A 20,158-nucleotide genomic window follows, 5' to 3' on the forward strand; every position below is an offset into this window, starting at 1 on the left:
GGACAGTGGAACTCTGCCTATAAGGCCAACATCCCGGAGTCGCCTCTTCACTGTGGATGTTAAGACTGGTGTTTTGCGGGTACTAACATTAACAATGTCTACAATGTATTTCTGATCAAGTTGATGTTATTTTAATGGACAAAAAAAATGTGCTTTTCTTTCAAAAACAAGGACATTTCTAAGTGACCCCAAACTTTTGAATGGTAGTGTATTTTCACTGCCATTATTGCACATTAATGACAAAGTTGTATGTCTAATCATTCACTTTTTGTGTACATTGAATGTGTAAAATATTTAGGGCTGTCAAACAATCACAGTAATTAATGGAGTTAATTGCTAAATAAAGATTTTTACATTTAATTAAAAGGCAGTGCATTGAGGTACAGGCATACTATGCTTTGATTGTAAGGGACGGAAACACAACATGATCTACAACAGAATTTTCACCGTAAACAACACAAATGTCACTAATATATAGCTATTAATGCTCCCAATGTTTAAGTAGGTCTACTCCCTCTTGTCAATGTTCTTGAAGTTTAACACTTGAGCACAGCAGACAAATACACATACGCACATACTCTCTTGTGTAACGATCGCAGATTTTAGAGAAACAACAAATGTCGGTACATATAAGTGTCTTATATCGGCTGAAAGATTAAATTATTGTTAATATAACTGCACTATCCAATTTACAGTAGCTATTACTGCTAAATAATGCCATGCTATTATTTGAGGAGAGCTCCTAACAACAAAACACCTTTTTCACCGCGATAGGTTTGATCAATTCAACTCTGAAGGTGAAATGTGTACTTAAATTCTGAAATATTGCTCTGATTTTATCATCCAAAGGGTCCCAGAGATAACATAAAGTGTCATTTTGTTAGATCAAATCCTTTTTCATATTCTAAAAAGGTCCATATAGCATGCACGATCGATTTTGTACTTCCACTCGTTCAATTTGCAAAGAAAGGAATCTGAAAATCTAACCCTAAACATTGTTTCAACCAGTCAAACCACGTTCATATTTATTCCTCAGAGATCATAGACTGTAATCAGACTTCACTATATCATTAGGGGTGTAGCATATCCTATAGGACACTAAATTTGGTCAGAGAGCGACGCCTTCATGGCACGCCGATGATGCGGCCGAATCTGTCGCAAAATGTAGCTGCTAACCTTGTGCGACAGCAAGCCTTTTCCTTTTGGACAAAAATCACAAGAATATGGGGAGTTATAAAGTTATGAAAACTGGGTGTTTTGCAAATGTTGAACTTATAGTATGACGACTAATACTGGAAAAGCTCAATCAAAGTCCAAGTAAACAGATTTGACGATATTCTTGCAAAAAAATGTCATGTGAATGTCTCCTTCACAATTTGCCCAAATGTACCTGGGTATGTAGTTGGCTCATACTTCAACTTTGCTCATACACTGCTGCCATCTTGTGGACACTATCGGAATTACAACATTTACATTTACATTACATTTAAGTCATTTAGCAGACGCTCTTATCCAGAGCGACTTACAAATTGGTGCATACACCTTATGACATCCAGTGGAACAGCCACTTGCATCTAAATCTTTTTTTTTTTTTTGGGGGAGAGGGGGGGTGAGAAGGATTACTTACCCTTACTTACCCTATCCTAGGTATTCCATGAAGAGGTGGGGTTTCAGGTGTCTCCGGAAGGTGGTGATTGACTCCGCTGTCCTGGCGTCGTGAGGGAGTTTGTTCCACCATTGGGGGGCCAGAGCAGCGAACAGTTTTGACTGGGCTGAGCGGGAACTGTACTTCCTCAGTGGTAGGGAGGCGAGCAGGCCAGAGGTGGATGAACGCAGTGCCCTTGTTTGGGTGTAGGGCCTGATCAGAGCCTGGAGGTACTGAGGTGCCGTTCCCCTCACAGCTCCGTAGGCAAGCACCATGGTCTTGTAGCGGATGCGAGCTTCAACTGGAAGCCAGTGGAGAGAGCGGAGGAGCGGGGTGACGTGAGAGAACTTGGGAAGGTTGAACACCAGACGGGCTGCGGCGTTCTGGATGAGTTGTAGGGGTTTAATGGCACAGGCAGGGAGCCCAGCCAACAGCGAGTTGCAGTAATCAAGACGGGAGATGACAAGTGCCTGGATTAGGACCTGCGCCGCTTCCTGTGTGAGGCAGGGTCGTACTCTGCGGATGTTGTAGAGCATGAACCTACAGGAACGGGACACCGCCTTGATGTTAGTTGAGAACGTCAGGGTGTTGTCCAGGATCACGCCAAGGTTCTTAGCGCTCTGGGAGGAGGACACAATGGAGTTGTCAACCGTGATGGCGAGATCGTGGAACGGGCAGTCCTTCCCCGGGAGGAAGAGGAGCTCCGTCTTGCTGACATTGACATTGGTCTGCGTTGATGTTGTCGCATGCCTCATCCATGGAAGGAGGGTGGCACACCAAACCATCTTAAGAGATAGCTTCGCACACAGAAATGTTTCCCCCACATTGTGCAGGCACTTGGAGGGTTGCCTGTTGGCCTATGAGATGGTTTCCATGTATTTGATAACATTCCATTTACTCCGTTCCATACATTATTACGAACGGAACATTATGAACACAGCAGCCTCCTGTGCCTTAGACACCCTTGGAGAATGGGGTCAAAGCTAGGGACCAGCCATTATTTGATGGTGACCCTGGATGCGCAATATAAACACTCCACCCCTTTTGTTATCAACCAGCCAATCAAATCTTAGCAATTTTGCATTCTTTCGAAAAGCCCTCCCTTAACAAGACACTTCGTTTAATTTCTGTGTTTCTTTCATTATACAGTCACTAAAATGCTTGCGATTTTCATTGCAGAATAACGTACATTCCTTATACTAAATAATACTGTTACTTTTACCACAACATTTTGTCACCGACACTCAAACACTTATGTACATCCTCAGGTGTATATAGGCACTGCGAACTCTCATCCAAATGCCCGGATGAGCCTCGGTGGTCCGGGGTGCAGGCTTCAAACCTGTAGCTGCTTAACGGCAGAGTAGTTCAATTCCACCTTTCGGGCGTCATTTATCAACATTCAAATGTAATGGACTTTGATCACAAACAATGTTCGTACGAATTCGCTGATAAATACTACGCAGCAAAAGAAACGTAATTGTGTTTTTGGAGGTAAATAAATATAAGTAAAAAATTGTGGATGGGCCACCTACCTCCTACCAAAATGCACACGTTGTCCAGGCCCTTGGACAATGAGCTTCTGCCCACAGTCCTGAGTTTTGGCCAGGTTGAACAAGCATCAAGCACCATCACTCTCTAAAAATATATTTTGGTTAGTTATTTTTATAGTACAGTTCCAATATGATATTGTGAAGTAAGTTGCATAGCATGTGCATCAAATAGTAACAGTAATACACAATATAGTGCTGTACCTGAACATACTCGGACCCCAGTTGTTCCACCCGGTCGTTGTTTCTCTCAAAAGGCACCAAACAAAAAAAGTGTTTCATAGATACCTGGTGCCTCTTCAAAAGGCGATTTGTTGGTGTCAACGTTCTCCTCAATGGGCCAGCGTAATTTCCGACAGCCGTATGTCATTCCTGGCTTTCACCGTTTCCACCACTGCCCACTACTGCTGGTCGGTCAGCACACGGCCACCACCATGTGGTCTTCTGTCAATTCTGAGGGTAAAACAGGGTCAATAGATCATACTGTCAGAATACTGTAATATGTTTTGCGAATTTACGTGTGTTAGAATGTAATTTACTGTAAATGTAATAGTAAAGTATTGATATGTAGGCTATGAGTGCCTTTTTAAAAAGTATATAGTTCTGTCCTTGAGCTTTTTATTGTCTATTGATGTTCTTTATTATGTCAATCTTTGTAATGTTTCATGTTTTTGTGGATCCCAGGAAGAGTAGCTGCTGCTTTTGCAACAGCTAATGGGGTCCTAATAAAATACCAACAAAAAAAAGTATAGTGCATATCCTGCAGACTGGTTTTCTTGGCGAAATGTTCTTGTGATCGAATTGGCAGTTGATCTTCTCAGATTGGGGTGAATTTATCTGGCAGCCTCTGCAATGGTAAGGCCGGTGTATACCACATGGTCAACAACAACAGCCCAGACTTCATTAGACACAACAGTTCCCTGCCGTCTGCCTCCCTCCCTCTGATGTCCACATCTTTGATGGGGCCCATGCCCACCTCGTTGACCTCTTTGATGGGGCCCATGCCCACCTCTCTGACCTCTTTGATGGGGCCCATGCCCACCTCTCTGACCTCTTTTCTGTGGCCCATGCCCACCTCTTTGACCTCTTTGATGGGGCTCATTCCCACCTCTTTGACCTCTTTGATGGGGCCCATGCCCACCTCTTTGACCTCTTTGATGGGACTCATGCCCACCTCTTTGACTTCTTTGATGGGGCCCATGCCCACCTCTTTGACCTCTTTGATGGGGCCCATGCCCACCTCTTTGACTTCTTTGATGGGGCCCATGCCCACCTCTTTGACCTCTTTGATGGGGCCCATGCCCACCTCTTTGACTTCTTTGATGGGGCCCATGCCCACCTCTTTGACTTCTTTGATGGGGCCCATGCCCACCTCTTTGACCTCTTTGATGGGGCCCATGCCCACCTCTTTGACCTCTTTGATGGGGCCCATGCCCACCTCTTTGATCTCTTTGATGGGGCCCATGCCCACCTCTCTGACCTCTTTTCTGTGGCCCATGCCCACCTCTTTGACCTCTTTGATGGGGCTCATTCCCACCTCTTTGACCTCTTTGATGGGGCCCATGCCCACCTCTTTGACCTCTTTGATGGGACTCATGCCCACCTCTTTGACTTCTTTGATGGGGCCCATGCCCACCTCTTTGACCTCTTTGATGGGGCCCATGCCCACCTCTTTGACTTCTTTGATGGGGCCCATGCCCACCTCTTTGACTTCTTTGATGGGGCCCATGCCCACCTCTTTGACCTCTTTGATGGGGCCCATGCCCACCTCTTTGACCTCTTTGATGGGGCCCATGCCCACCTCTTTGATCTCTTTGATGGGGCCCATGCCCACTATTTGACCTCTTTGATGGGGCCCATGCCCACCTCTTTGACCTCTTTGATGGGGCCCATGCCCACCTCTTTGACCTCTTTGATGGGGCCCATGCCCACCTCTTTGACCTCTTTGATGGGGCCCATGCCCACCTCTTTGACCTCTTTGATGGGGCCCATGCCCACCTCTTTGACTTCTTTGATGGGGCCCATGCCCACCTCTTTGACCTCTTTGATGGGGCCCAGGCCCACCTCTTTGACCTCTTTGATGGGGCCCATGCCCACCTCTTTGACCTCTTTGATGGGGCCCATGCCCACCTCTTTGACCTCTTTGATGGGGCTCATTCCCACCTCTTTGACCTCTTTGATGGGGCCCATGCCCACCTCTTTGACCTCTTTGATGGGGCTCATTCCCACCTCTTTGACCTCTTTGATGGGGCCCATGCCCACCTCTTTGACCTCTTTGATGGGGCTCATTCCCACCTCTTTGACCTCTTTGATGGGGCTCATTCCCACCTCTTTGACCTCTTTGATGGGGCTCATTCCCACCTCTTTGACCTCTTTGATGGGGCTCATTCCCACCTCTTTGACCTCTTTGATGGGGCTCATTCCCACCTCTTTGACCTCTTTGATGGGGCTCATTCCCACCTCTTTGACGGACCCCTTGTCCACATGCTATTTGATTTCTTCCTCTCCCTTGCTGTCTATCCTGCTCCATATTGAAAACAATTAGCAATAACAAGTAGTCATTATGCATAGTTATCATGTATCATACATGTCATTTTAAATATTTATACTTGAAACACATTTTATTTATGTCGTTCTCAAAATCCATTAAGCGCAGTTAGATTAAATGATGGTCAAAAGTATTTAAGCAAATGAAAAGAAAATCATATGAAAAGTATTGTGAGCAATTATTTTATATGAAAGGTAATTTCTTGATGAAACTGATTAGGTTTGGTGAAAAAGTGTGAATTTGTGTGTTGTACTTGAGATTGTGATTACATTTCGTGTTACAGGTCACGACATCCTCATCAGACACTCATAATGCACCTGTTAATATATCCTAGATAGGTGCCCCACCAGCGTCATCTTTGGGTTGGCAATTATGCCAATTATCTTTATCATCAAGCATGAAATGGCACAGGGGATGTTCTGTGTGCTATTGACGAAAACAGATTCCATGGGATCGAATGGTGGGCTTTTGCACAGATGAGTATGGAAAGGTGAAGAAAATCATGTGTACAAAAAATGACATTTGACACTTGAAAAAAGCAAGTGAAAAAATATAATGATCAAGTATTCAAATCACCTGTAAACACACACTGGATAAGTGAAAAAACCACATGTAAAGAAAAGGACATTTGACACGTGATAATGATAAAATTATAATTACAATTGCTAAGATGTGTTCCAGGTAAGACGATTTGATCATTTTCGCTTTCCATATTTTGGACCTACTTCCCAATCCATTTGACTGTGATCCTGGCTCAGTTGACTTACCGGTAAGTGAAATTGAACAGTTGATAGAGCTGTCATGTGGCAGAATGACACATTGAGAAGATGGAGAAGTTTTGGTTCCTGCCGTCTCCCTCGGAAAACTAATACCGCTTCGAAGCAACTTGGAACTCGGAACTGAGAACTCGGAAATCTCCAACTTCTGACTTCAGTGCATTCAACACTAGCTCCGACTTAAAAAATCAATTTGAACAGTCATCCAACTCGGAATGCCAACTCGAGAACTCGTGCCTCTTTCTAGAGCTCCGACTTTCCGACCAGAAGATCACTGACGTATTTGTCCGAGTTCGCAGCTCTCTTGAAAGCACCGTAAAACTCATGGTACTCTTCACAAGCTCATATCTGTGTGAAGCTGGATTCAGTACTCTCATCTGCATTAAAACCAAATATCGATCCAGGTTGGTTGTGACAGCAGAGATGAGGTGTGCGATGTCGACCACGCCTCCTGACTTTAATGCAGGATTCAAAACAACTGGGAACTTGAATCCTGACGTCAGTGATCTTCATGTCGGAAAGTCGGAGCTGTAGAAAGAAGCCCGAGTTGGAATTCCGTGTTGGACGACATTGAAAACTATTTTTCCCAGTTGGAGCAAAAAAAATTCCCAAGCTCCCAGTTATTTTGAACACACTGAAGTCGGAAGTAGGAGATTTCTAAGTTCCCACTTCCCAGTTGTTTTGAACGCGGCATAAGATGCCCCAAAGCTACATGCATCAAGCACACCCATCTCATTAGTGTTGGTGAGATAAGAGACATTATGTCAGACTAGATTGCAATTGACTGTCATAGTCCCACATTAAAAGTATGTGATGGTGAGTTGAGAAGACAATCAGAAATACGGTTAGAATGTTTTTCAATTGACTACCATAGCCCCAAATAAAAAAATAAACATTGGTTGTTAATTAGGCTGTATCATTTTTTTTCACATGGTTGGTGGGGCAATAATTTTTAGATATCTAAATGGGGTCGTGGTGCAAAAAAGTTTGGGAACCTAGGTCTTAGTATATATGAATATGTATACATGATTCTGAAATATCATTTGGATTGCTTTTTTACAGTCGTGTGTCTATCTTCACCAAAAGTGCTGGAATAAAATAATTTTAAGAAATTCTGCTTCCTTTGTGCACAAAACATGCTTGAAATGAATGAACCCATAAATAAGAGTCCTGCTCTTCCTACCATTGAGAAGCTGATTACATCGCCGACTGTAATGCACTTTGTCATAATTTCTCTTTATAATGGGAGTAGAGTAAATAGGCCCAAAAATACAGTATTTTGCCTAAGACACCTCACTACAGAGATAATAAGATAAGATAATTAGGTGGGTGCTTACATTTGTCCTATTTCACACATGTAAAAGTGCATGTGTGAATTGGAAATGATTTTTTGGGATATCCCACTCCCCCTGAAACCACAGGAGGTTGGTGACACCTTAATTGGGGAGGGCAGGCTCGTGGTAACGGCTGAAGCGGAATCAGGGGAATGGTATCAAATAAATCAAACACATGGTTTCCATGTACTCCGTTGCATACATTATTATGAGCTGTACTGTTCTCAGCAGTCTCCTGTGCCTTAGACACACTCATAGAATGGGGTCAGAGCCAGGGACCAGCCATTATTTGATGGTGACCCTGGATACACACTATAAAAACTCCACCATTTTGTTATCAACCAGCCAATCAAATCTTAGCAATTTTGCATTCTTTAGAAAAATCCTCCCTTATTAACAACATACTTTATTTCTGTGTTTCTTTCATTATACAGTCACTAAAATGCTTGCGATTTTCACTGTATGAAAACGTACATTCCATATACTAAATGGTACAGCTGCTTTTACCGCAACATTTTGTCACCGGTACTGAAACACTTATGTATACGGTTAGGTATAAATAAGCACTGAGAACTCTTCAGCAAATGCCCGGATGAGCCTCGGTGGTCCGGGGTGCAGGCTTCAAACTTGTAGCTGCTTAGCGGCAGAGTGGTTCAATTCCACCTTTCGGGCGTCATTTATCAACAGTCAAATATAATGTACTTTGATCACCAATGATGCTCTTACGAATTCGCTGACATATACTACGCAGCAAAACAAACGCAATTGTGTTTTTGGAGGTAAATATAGTGCCACAAATTGTGGAAGGGCCGGGACCTAACAATGACATCTTCACATTGACAGGTCCTACTGAATTTTATTGTGCGGTGTTGTAGGATCCAAGTAATGGCCTACGTCCTACCACATTTTAAGCAATGAGTGCACACATTCCCCCCACGTTGACCCTGGATATACCCTGGATACACACTATATAAACTCCACCCCTTTTGTTGTCAACCAGCCAATCAAATCTTAGCAATTTTGCATTATTTCGAAAAGCCCTCCCTTTAACAACATACTTCGTTTAATTTCTGTGTTTCTTTCATTATACAGTCACTAAAATGCTTACGTTTTCATTGTAGGAAACGTACATTCCTTATACTAAATAGTACGGCTGTTTTTACCACAACATTTTGTCACCGACACTGAAACACTTATGTACACCATTAGGTATATATAGGCACTGCGAACTCTCAATCAAATGCCCGGATGAGCCTCGGTGGTCCGGGGTGCAGGCTTCAAACCTGTAGCTGCTTAGCGGCAGAGTGGTTCAATTCCACCTTTCGGGCGTCATTTATAAATGCTCAAAATACATGGACTTTGATCACCTACAATGCTGATTTATATACTACGCAGCAAAAAACAACAATCTAAGTATGTTCCTGAATAATATATATGTTATTTTATAGTTGTATTTCAACAGAGTCACGCTGGTACATTTATTTGGGTATTGATGATAAGAGGTAGTTTAGCGGTTAGAGCGTTGTGTCAGTTGCCGAAGGCCCGGTGGTTCAAATCTCCGACAAGGTGAAATATCTGTCAACGTGTCCTTGAACATTGGGCATTTAAGGCTAATTGATACTATAAATTGCTCTGGATTACAGTGTTTTATAAAATGATTATTGCGTCACTCAAAACAGTAAAAAAAATCTGGTGCAGCGCGAAGCAAATTATATGCATCCTTCAAACGAACAAGACCGGAAGCACATAATGACTGCCAAACCCGATAAACCAATCATCGCTTCGCCGTTTTTTTTCTTAACCAAGCAATCAATGTCCTTGTTGGAGTAGGCGGAAATGTTGCATGTCCTTGTTTTTGTAACGTGGAGAGATATCAACGGCATCTGATGGTGTAGTTGGTCGTTTATCCATTTCAAAGGTAGGTTGCCGTTTGAACTGAGTAGGGACTAGTATTTGGCAACAAATTAGAAATTATATTATAAATAGCTTCATAGCTGTCCTATCCAGCTACTGTAGCTAGTTTAGTGAAACCGAACGTGCGGCATTGTTGCTGCTGGATTGTCTGGAGGTCAACGGCGAGCATCTAGCTAACATATTTAAATAGCTATTTCTCCTTACTTTGCTGTTGTCTAACAATGAGTTTAACAAAATCACAATTAAATGTAACGAGATTTAACTTAACAAATAAGTAAAGGAATTGCAAATAAGACTACGCTTGGTCCAATTATATTTTTGTTTTCCCAGCGAGGCATGCGTCAATACCAACCCAGTGACCATGCCTCTCCACAAGTACCTCTCAAAGATCTGGGAAGCCCTTAAACTGAAGCAGGGGATCTATGCCTTCCTCCCCAAACACTACCTCTGCTCTCTGGAGGAGACCACGCAGGCCACCCCGGTCCACTGGAAGGCCCTGGGAGTCAAATACAGGGCCAACCCCAAAACAGGGCACAAGGAGCGGGTCCAAGACATCCCCATTTACTACCCCCTGAGTCCCAGGACGGCCTATGGGGAGATGAAGGATGGATATCAGGCTTCAGATATGCAAACAATGACACAGTGAGTACTATGAAGGGCATTAATGAATATCATGAGCATTTGTTGTGTTCCCCGTATTCACAGTCACACTTTATTCTATATCTGAGCATGTATCCTAACATTGTCTATCTCTTCAGCTCTCCACCAGGCTGGAAAGGGTCTGGAAGCCACAGCTGTTCACCAGAGAGCTGTACAGTGAAATCCTCAACCACAAGCTCACCATCACCGTCACGGCTCGCACCCTAGACCTCATTGATGCCGCCTACGGCTTTGACTATTACATCCTGAGGGTGAGGGAGAGGAGTCTGCATGTTGCCGTCTTTAGCTATAGTGTGTGGATACATGTCAATTGTCCAACGTGCTGTGTTTTGAGAAGATGGCACAGTGTGGGTTTCATCATCCAATGACTCGCTTGATTCTCCTCCAGACACCAAAGGAGGACCTGAATGGACCTGAGGCGGGCCATGCTCCTGAGGCTGGCCTTTAAAGACATCCAGCTCTACCCAGGGGACCATGTCAAGAGGGAGAGGATCTACACCAAGCACAAGGTCGGTTCATTATGTTTTGGACCATGACGGTTTGAAATTCCAACACACTTTTGTCTTGAGCTTTCACCAAGTTGCTATAGGAGATGACGCAACAACTGTTCATAAAGTCAGTGAAAGTGCTGCACAAAGTTTATAGATGACGTAATGAGGTCTCCCTCATCTCTTTCCCTCACATTCTGTCCTCGCCCCTCTTCCATTGCCCCCAGCAGGAGTTTGAGATCCCCGCAGAGGAGGCTGAGTGGGTTGGCCTGAGTGTGGATGAGGCCGTGGAGGAACAGAGACAACTGGAGCACAAGGTAACTGCATCGTTTCAGTCACATAGGACATATAATAATAATAATAATAATATGGTGTCCCACAGTAATCACCCTGCCAGGGTAAAACTGCACGGGTGATATTGACTGATTTTTAGATTGTATCTGCTCGTGCCCATAATCTCTCTAACGGGACTCTAATTGTTTTGTTTCCCAGGAGCCGGAGGCTTTGTTCAAGAGCTGTGTGGAGAACCCGGCAAAGGTGCTGGCCATCCAGAAGCTCTCTGAACCACAGCTGGTGGAGGAAAAAGCAAGGGCCATTTTTTTGAGGAGCACTGCGGTCACTTCCTGTTGATGGTGACACTTGGTGATCACTTGGTCCCATTGAAAGACACTTGTTTATTCAGGTTCTATTTTCAGCAGCTGATTTGGGCTGATTCATCTGGGTTGTTACCTTGTAAATATTCCCCATTCAGTGCTATATCATTTGTCTAAGGAATAAAATATTCATTTTTAATCTGTTTTTATTGGCAAATTCTTAGTTAGTGTTGTGGTTAGTTGTACGGTACTGGGCTCTTGATTCCAAATCTAGACTGTCATACTCATGTTTATCCTCTAGATGGAAGTGATTACCACTTTTTCAGTATCATTTTAAGAAAGATAGAAGACAGCCATGGGCAACTGCAGACCAAGTGTAACCACGCCAGCCCAGGACCTCCACATCTGCCTTCTTCACCTGCAGGATCGTCTTGAGACCAGCCACCAAAACCAAGTATTTCTGTCTAATAAAGCCCTTTTGTGTGGAAAAACGAATTCTGATTGGCTGGGCTCCCCAGTGGGTGGACCTGGTTCCCAAGTGGGTGGGCCTATGCCCAGTCATGTGAAATTCATTGATTAGGGCATAATACATTTAAATTGACTGATTTTCTTATGACCTGTAACTCAGTAAAATCATTCATTGTTGTATGTTGCGTTTATATTTTTGTACATTATATTTTGCATCGAAGTGTGGGCTGCAGCACTTTTAAATTGTTTCAATATTGCAGAATATGCGGACAGTATTTGGCACTCGCTGTAGGCGGCATGCATTTGGTTTGAAAAAATAACTTCAGAACATTACCCTTCTGCCCACACCTTTCCAGAAATGTGCTAAGATTGGCCATTGCGCTTTCTTTTAGAGACCGTCAGGGACCAGCTCCAAAATCTCAATCATACAGCACACGAGGGTGTTTTTGTTACCATAAAAGGTGAATGACGTTTTCCAGACATGGTTGTAATGCTGGTTCACGAGCACACACATATATACTGAACAAAAATATAAACATGTAAAGTGTTGGTCCCATGTTTCATGAGCTGAAATTAAAGATCCCAGAAAATGTCATAAGTATTCAAACCGGAGTCAAAACTTTGTAGAAGCACCTTTGAGTCGTCTTGGGTATGTCCGTTTCAGCTTTGCACATCTGGATTTGGGGATTTTCTCCCATTCTTCTATATTTTCTCAAACTGTTAAAGAAGATGGGGAGCGGAGGTGAGCAGAAATGTTCAAGTCTTTCTACAGATTTTCAATGGGATTCAAGTCTGAGCTTTGGCCAGGCCACTCAAGGACTGTCACATTCTTGTTCTGAAGCCATTCCGGCTTTGCTTTGGCTGTAATGCTTGTGGTAATTGTCCTGTTGGAATGTAAAATCGTCGCCCCCAGTCTATGGTCATTTTCACACTGAAGCAGGTTCGCATCAAGGATGTGCTTGTATTTGGCCCCGTTCATTGTTCCCTCTATCCTTACCAGTCTCTTAGCATGACGTTGCCACCACCATGCTTCACTGTAGGGATGGTGTTAGATGAGTGATTAGCTGAGCCTGGTTTTCTCCAGACATAGCGCTTTGCATTCAGGCCAAATAATAACATTTTTGTCTCATCAAACCATGTTATGTTCTTATGTTCTGTCTTTCATATGCCTTTTTGCAAACTCCAGGTATGTTGTCATGTGTCTTTTCTCAGGAGTGGTTTGTTTCGATCTGGCCACTCTCCCATAAACCCCAGATTAGTGTACTGTAGAAACTGTTGTCCTTCTTGCAGGTTTTCGAAATCTCAGCCAAGGAACTATGTAGTTCTGTCTCCTCCCAGATCAAGGTCCTTCTTGCCCGGGTTGCTCACTTTGGTCGGACGGCCAGCTCTAGGCAAAGTCTGGGTAGTTCCATATTTTTCCCATTGACGGAGGCCACTGCTCTTGGATACTTTCAATACCCAAGAAATGTCGGAGACCTATGGATAGTTCCTTGGATTTCATGGTGTAGTTTCTGCTCTGACATGCATCCCTAACAACTGTGGGACCTTATATAGAAAGGTGTGTTTCTTTCTAAATCACGTACAAACAATTGAATTGGCCACAGATGGGACTCCAATCAAGTTGTAATGACATCTCAAGGATGATCATCGGAATGCACCTGAGCTCAATTTGGAGTGTCATAACAGAGGGTTGTGAATATTTATGTACATTTGATATTTCTGTATTTCATTTTAAATCAATTGAAGAAAAATAAATAAGTAACTTCATCGTTATGGGGTATTGTTTGCAGATGGGTGATATTTAAAAAATATATTTAATCAATTTTGAATTCTGGCTTTAACACAACAAAATGTGGAGTAAGTCAAGGGATATGAATACTTTCTGAAGGCGCTGTATGTTCCATTGCACAGGCAAAGCCTAGAATCTCCACCTACGCCAGAATGTTGGACGAAATGTACACGCCGTTGATAAATGAGGTCCCAGGTCGTCATCGTGGTATTAGTTTCAACACAACAGGCAATAGCCTAGAATAATTGAATCTTAAACAAATAAGCTTAGTTTTCTCATTTACATTTTGAATATAACGCAGCTGTGTAAATGTCCCACTCTCTGTTTGTGCTTCTTGGAAGATTACAAGGACTATAAGGCAAGATGGAGTTCATCCACACACTCCTTAACTCACTTAAATGTAATGAAGACCACATACACACGTGTCTATGAAATTCCCTTATATGGTACACAACTATATTATTGAAAAAGAAGTTGCTTGGCTCTTCAGTAAACACTGTGTTTTTTGTTGTTGTGTGGCTTTCGCTTTCGACAACTTCAGTGTGCCTGCACATATCCTGCTGTAACTGTTTCCATGACCAAATAGTGTGTGTTTAGGCGGGGAAACCCTGTTAGTTGGGGGACTCCCGTGGGTGTTGTAACCTAGCAACCGAGTAGGACTTCTCAACAATTACCTGTCTAAAGGTTCATCCTCAATTTATAAGGACAGGCGATGTTGTATGCCAAAGGCTGGAATTACCCTCGCTGTAAATCTAAAAGGCCCATACCTTTTTTGTAAACATGTCTTTGTGCCATTACGCAGGCAGAGTCTTCGATGAGGATTGCACAGTATGCAAACTAAGGATTAAACAGTGAAATATACCATGCGTGGATCATCGTTCAAGGAAGATGCCTTTTGCTGTGTGATCAGGGCCTTAAATGATTTCATTTCATTGTAAAGATAGTGAATGGAATGACAGTGTAGTATACTATAGATTTGAATATGGACATGTGACATGATCGGATCGCTGTGACTTGAGATTTAGCTTCTCAACGACTTTGAATTTGACCAGATGTGGTAATTGCTTTGTTCCATTCCCTCATTATTGTATGGGTATGTATTTATATTTTGTCATTGACTGACAAGTGGGTCGGCGGGCGAGGTTTATTTACTTGGTGAACCTTTTCTGGATTGAAATCAAGCAGTCATCAGGAGATGACATACACTGAGTATACAAAACGTTAAGGACACCTGCTCTTTCCATGACATGACCAGGTGAATCCAGGTGAAAACTATGATCCCTTATTGATGTCACTTGTTAAATCTACTTCAGTCAGTGTAGATGAAGAGGAGGAGACAGGTTAAAGAAGGATTTTTAAGCCTTGAGACAATTGAGATATGGATTGTGTGTGTGCGTCATTTACAGGGTGAATGAGCAAGACAAAAGATTTAAGTGCCTTTGGTAATAGGTGCCACGCGCACTGGTTTGAGTCAAGAACTGCAACACGGCTGGGTTTTTCACATTCAATAGTTTCCTTTGTGTGTCAAGAAATGTCCACCACCCAAAGGACATCCTGCCAACTTAACACACCTGTGGGAAGCAATGGAGTGAACATGGGCCAGCATCGCTATAGGGAGGGGGCAACTCAATATTAGGAAGGTGTTCCTAATGTTTTGTATTCACACTTTCCCCTTTTGCAGGTATTCCCAAGCTGGGGTATATATATTCCCCCAGGGATACGCGCAATGCCTTCGGGGGTACACCAAATAATAATGTGATTCACATTAAGAAAAACAGTCCATTTATATTTTCTAACGGGGCTATACATTTGGGTGAGGTTTTTTTCTCGCCTGGGTAGCCTCGTTTCACTGCCAAAAATAAAATTAAACTGTGTAGTGTTCAGCGAAATAACAATACAATGTCAAATACAGGTAGCCTAGTCAAATAATTAACATCCAATCGCATTAACCGTTACTCTCTCGCGGGAATTCCACTAACGGTCCGTATGTAGCCAAACGTAGCTGCTGCTCATGTTGGTAGCTGTACTGATGGTGCAAAAGCCATGACAGGGAGACATAGTGGAGTGGTAACGCGCGTGCAAGCAGTTGCCCCCAACACCACTTGGGTACACTGCAGCATCCACCGAGAGGCTCTTGCTGCCAAAGGAATGCCTGACAGCTTGAAAGACGTTTTGGACACTACAGTGAAAATTGTTCACTTTGTTAAAGCAAGGCCCCTGACCTCTCATGTATTTTCTGTGCTATGCAATGATATGGGCAGCGACCATGTAACGCTTTTTTACAACCTACAGAAAGAAGTGTGCTGGTTATCAAAGGGCAAAGTACTGACACGTTTTTTTACTGACCATCATTTTCACTTGTCTGATCGCTTGCATGATGACTAGTTTCTCACATGACTGGCCTACCTGAATGATCTGAATCTAGGATTACAGGGACTCTCCGCCACTATATTCAATGTGCGGGACAAAATTGAGGCTATGATTAAGAAGTTGGAGCCCCTCTCTGTCTGCATTAACAAGGACAACACACGTCTTTCCATCATTGTATGATTTTTTGTGTGCAAATGAACTCAAGCTTATGGATAATGTCAAATATGATATAGCGAAGCACCTGGGTTTGTTGGGTGCGCAATTACGGAGGTACTTTCCTGAAACGGATGACACAAACAACTGGATTTGTTATCCCTTTCATGCCCTGCCTTCAGTCGGCTTACCGATATCTGAACAAGTGAGCCTCATTGAAATTGCAACAAGTGGTTCTGTGAAAATGGAATTTAATCATAAGCCACTGCCAGATTTCTGGATTGAGCTGCATGCAGAGTATCCTGCCTTGGCAAATCAAACTGTTAAGACACTGATGCCCTTTGCAACCACATACCTATGTGAGAGTGGATTTTCGGCCCTCACTAGCTTGAAACTAAATGTGGAAAATGATTTAAGACGGAACTCAACATTGCAGAGTTATGTGCATCCTTTCAAGCATACCCTTCTCATTAACCTGTGGTGAGTTATTCACAATTTTCGATGAACAAATAAGGTTTCATATGTAAGCTGGCAAAATAAAGAGCAAAATGATTGATTATTATATTATTATTTGTGCCCTGGTCCTATAAGAGCTCTATGTCACTTCCCACATGCCAGGTTGTGACAAAAACTCACACTCATTCTTATGTTTAATAAATATATCGTATAGTGTGTGTGTGTGTGTGTGGCAGGCTTACAATGATGGCAAAAAACAATATTTGAGAGTGCGCTGATCCTGGTGCTAGAGGGGGTACACACAGCTGGAGGTTGAATGTTTGAAGGGGTATGGGGACAATAAAAAGTTTGGGAACCACTGCCCTATTGTAAGCATTGTGGTTCAGGAGGTGACAACTCTATCAGCTAAATTCAGATAGCATCTGGTTTGCTAATTGTTTCCACACTAAGATCAGCCAGTCAGCCTACAAGGCCAGGATTCCCTTGAATCCCCCAGAGAAACAGCTATGAAGGCCATCTCTAAACCACAGCACCCTCTGCACACAAAGTACACATCACACTAGTACATATTTTCACCTTAGGCTGCATTTAGACAAGCAGCCCAATTCTGATATTTTCTTCCACTAATTGGTCTTTTGATCAATCAGATCAATCATTATTTTGCAAATAACTGGGCAAAAGATCAGAATTGGGCTGCCTGTGTAGATGCAGGCTTTGTGACTGCTTGTGTTAATGTCACCCATGATAAATTACAGCTGAGTCCCACTGTGTATAGGGCCATCAACATTCAATGCTCCCAAACCAGGGCTGGGTAGGTTACTTTGTAAATATAATCTGTTCCAGTTACTTGTCCAAAATTGTAATCCGTTACTTTTTGATTACCTGAACTCAGTAATGTAATCTTATTCATTTTTTAGATTACTTTCCCCTTAAGAGGCATTAGAAGACAAAAAAAATATCCATCAAATGGCATTTGTTGTGTCATCATAGGGGTCTCTGACTTGTGGTCAGACTCACTCAGGTGGAACAAACTTGCGCTTTTTTTCAATGCTGACTTGAATGTCATTGAGAAAAAAGAAAGGTGTCAATGTATTTTTCCCGTAAATATCCTTTGGGAACCACTAGGAAGAGGTAGCGAGTCTGCTTAAATGGAGTGCTAGGAAAACTGCCTAGTCATACTGTACCACTACCAGGCCTCAGCCTGGTTCATCCTTATATAACAAACTTCCCTCCTGTATTTCTGTTATGTGGTAATTAAGTTTTATCCTTTATCATGATTGAAATGATTTAATCATTCCACATTTAGGACAATCTAGTTTTAATTCATTCTAAAGTGCCTTCGGGAAGTATTCAGACCCCTTGACTTTTCCCCATTTTCTTTTAACTTACAGCCTTGATTTATAATTGATTAAATAAAAACAAATCTTCAGCAATCTACACACAATACTCCATAATGACAAAGCGAAAACAGATTTAAAAAAAAAAAAAAAACCTTTTTACATAAGTATTCAGACGCTTTGCTATGACACTCGAAAATGAGCTCAGGTACATCCTGTTTCCATTCATCATCCTTGATTGGAGTCCACCTGTGGTAAATTCAATTGATTGGACATGATTTGGAAAGGCACACACCTGCCTATATAAGGTTCCACAGTTGACAGTCCATGTCAGAGCAAAAGCCAAGCCGAAGGAATTGTCCGTAGAGCTCCGAGACAGGATTGTGTTGAGGCACAGATCTGGGGAAGGGTACCAAAAAAATGTCTGCAGCCTTGAAGGTCCACAAGAACACAGTGGTCTCCATCAATCTTAAATGGAAGAAGTTTGGAACCACCAAGACTCTTTCTAGAGCTGGCCGCCTGGCTAAACTGAGCAATCAGGGGAGAAGGTCCTTGGTCACGGAGGTGACCAAGAACCCGATGGTCGCTAAGACCATGAGAAACAAGATTCTCTGGTTTGATGAAACCAAGTTTGAATTCTTTGGCCTGAATGCCAAGCTTCACGTCTGGAGGAAACCTCGCACCATCCCTACGGTAAAGCATGGTGGTCGCAGCTTCGTGCTGGGGGGGATGTTTTTCAGCGGCAGGGACTGAGAGACTAGTCAGGATCAAGGCACAGATGAACGGAGAAAAGTACAGAGAGATCCTTGATGAAAACCTGCTCCTGAGCCCTCAGCACCTCAGACTGGGGCGAAGGTTCACCTTCCAACAAGACAACGACCCTAAGCACACAGACATGACAACGCAGGAGTGGCTTCGGGACAAGTCTCTGAATGTCCTTGAGCTTTGCTTGCTTCAACAAAGTAGGCTACTGAATGAAGGGTCTGAATAGCTGTGTAAATGTGATATTTCATTTTTCCCCTCCATTTTAAATAAACCTGTTTTTGCTTTGTCATTATGAGGTATTGTGTGTAGATTGACGAGGGGAGAAAAACTATGTAATCCATTTTAGAATAAGGCTGTAACGTAACAAAATGTGGAAAAAGTCAAGGCGTCTGAATACTTTCCCAATATGTCACAGAGATTCAATATGTCTCACACACACACAGGTTGTTTTTAGCACCAGAGAAGGTGGCGAGAGGAGAGGTTAGACGTTGACTTTGTTATGTCACACATTCTCGTTTGCGTTCAACCACATTTTGCAGAACGTAAAGTCAGTAACGTGTCAGTAAGATCTATCGATGGTTTGAGGAGGTGGAGGATTGTTGCCACATAGGACCTTTCAACTTCCTCAATCAGACGCAAGTGTTTGGGTGTGTAATGTTAACCTTTTAACTTTCACCTCTACTGTAAAAAGGTTATCTCTTGAATGAGGAGGTCTGACTCTTAGCTCAGTGCAATGGTATGTAGGCCTACTTGTGTGAACACTCACGTCTGCTTTCCTATGACTAATCCGTATTATTAGGAAAAAGCTCTTCTGCGTGAATTCATGGGAATTTTTCATGTTTCAAAATCCCAAAGTTTATTTCTGGGCAAGTATGCAAATTCTTCTGAAGCTGCTGAGCTAGTTTTAAAGTGAATTCAGACCAAAACTCGTGGGCATATACAGTAGGCCCGTAGAAATAAAACCATTTAATGAGTGTGTATACTTTAGTCAAGTATGAAATGCACTATATAGTAAAGTAGGAAATGTGTATAGATTTACCTCTAGTAATACTCATCAGTGTGTAACTAACTGTGTACATACGGTAATTCAACTTTTGGTTGCGAGCCCAGCGTGGAGTTTCCCTGTGGCTTTACGCAACGCTATTTCCAGTGTTGGTGAACAGTGAAAAGCACAGTGTGAGATACACCTGCTCAGACTGGGCCTTACTGAGCTTATTAAACAAATCTATGTCATCATATCGTTCACCATGGACCTGTGAAGAGAGATCCATTCAGGTTTGTGCCGTTTAGCAGATAACAGAGTGGTGTGATT

At 42.8% G+C, this 20,158-nt stretch overlaps 3 non-coding genes and 1 pseudogene across 3 annotated transcripts; all 4 read left to right on the plus strand.

The window, feature by feature from the left end:
- Positions 1-2,946: 2,946 nt before the first annotated feature.
- On the plus strand, positions 2,947-3,033 carry trnastop-uca (transfer RNA opal suppressor (anticodon UCA)). Its single transcript has one exon. It is a non-coding gene; the product is annotated as a tRNA-Sec (tRNA).
- A 5,406-nt stretch (positions 3,034-8,439) lies between these two features.
- On the plus strand, positions 8,440-8,526 carry trnastop-uca (transfer RNA opal suppressor (anticodon UCA)). The gene has a single exon. It is a non-coding gene; the product is annotated as a tRNA-Sec (tRNA).
- A 569-nt stretch (positions 8,527-9,095) lies between these two features.
- On the plus strand, positions 9,096-9,182 carry trnastop-uca (transfer RNA opal suppressor (anticodon UCA)). Its single transcript has one exon. It is a non-coding gene; the product is annotated as a tRNA-Sec (tRNA).
- On the plus strand, positions 9,107-12,179 carry LOC118395353 (39S ribosomal protein L28, mitochondrial-like; annotated as a pseudogene).
- Positions 12,180-20,158: the final 7,979 nt, after the last annotated feature.

This window comes from Oncorhynchus keta, chromosome 1 (assembly GCF_023373465.1).
Source record: "Oncorhynchus keta strain PuntledgeMale-10-30-2019 chromosome 1, Oket_V2, whole genome shotgun sequence".
Classification (NCBI taxonomy): domain Eukaryota; kingdom Metazoa; phylum Chordata; class Actinopteri; order Salmoniformes; family Salmonidae; genus Oncorhynchus; species Oncorhynchus keta.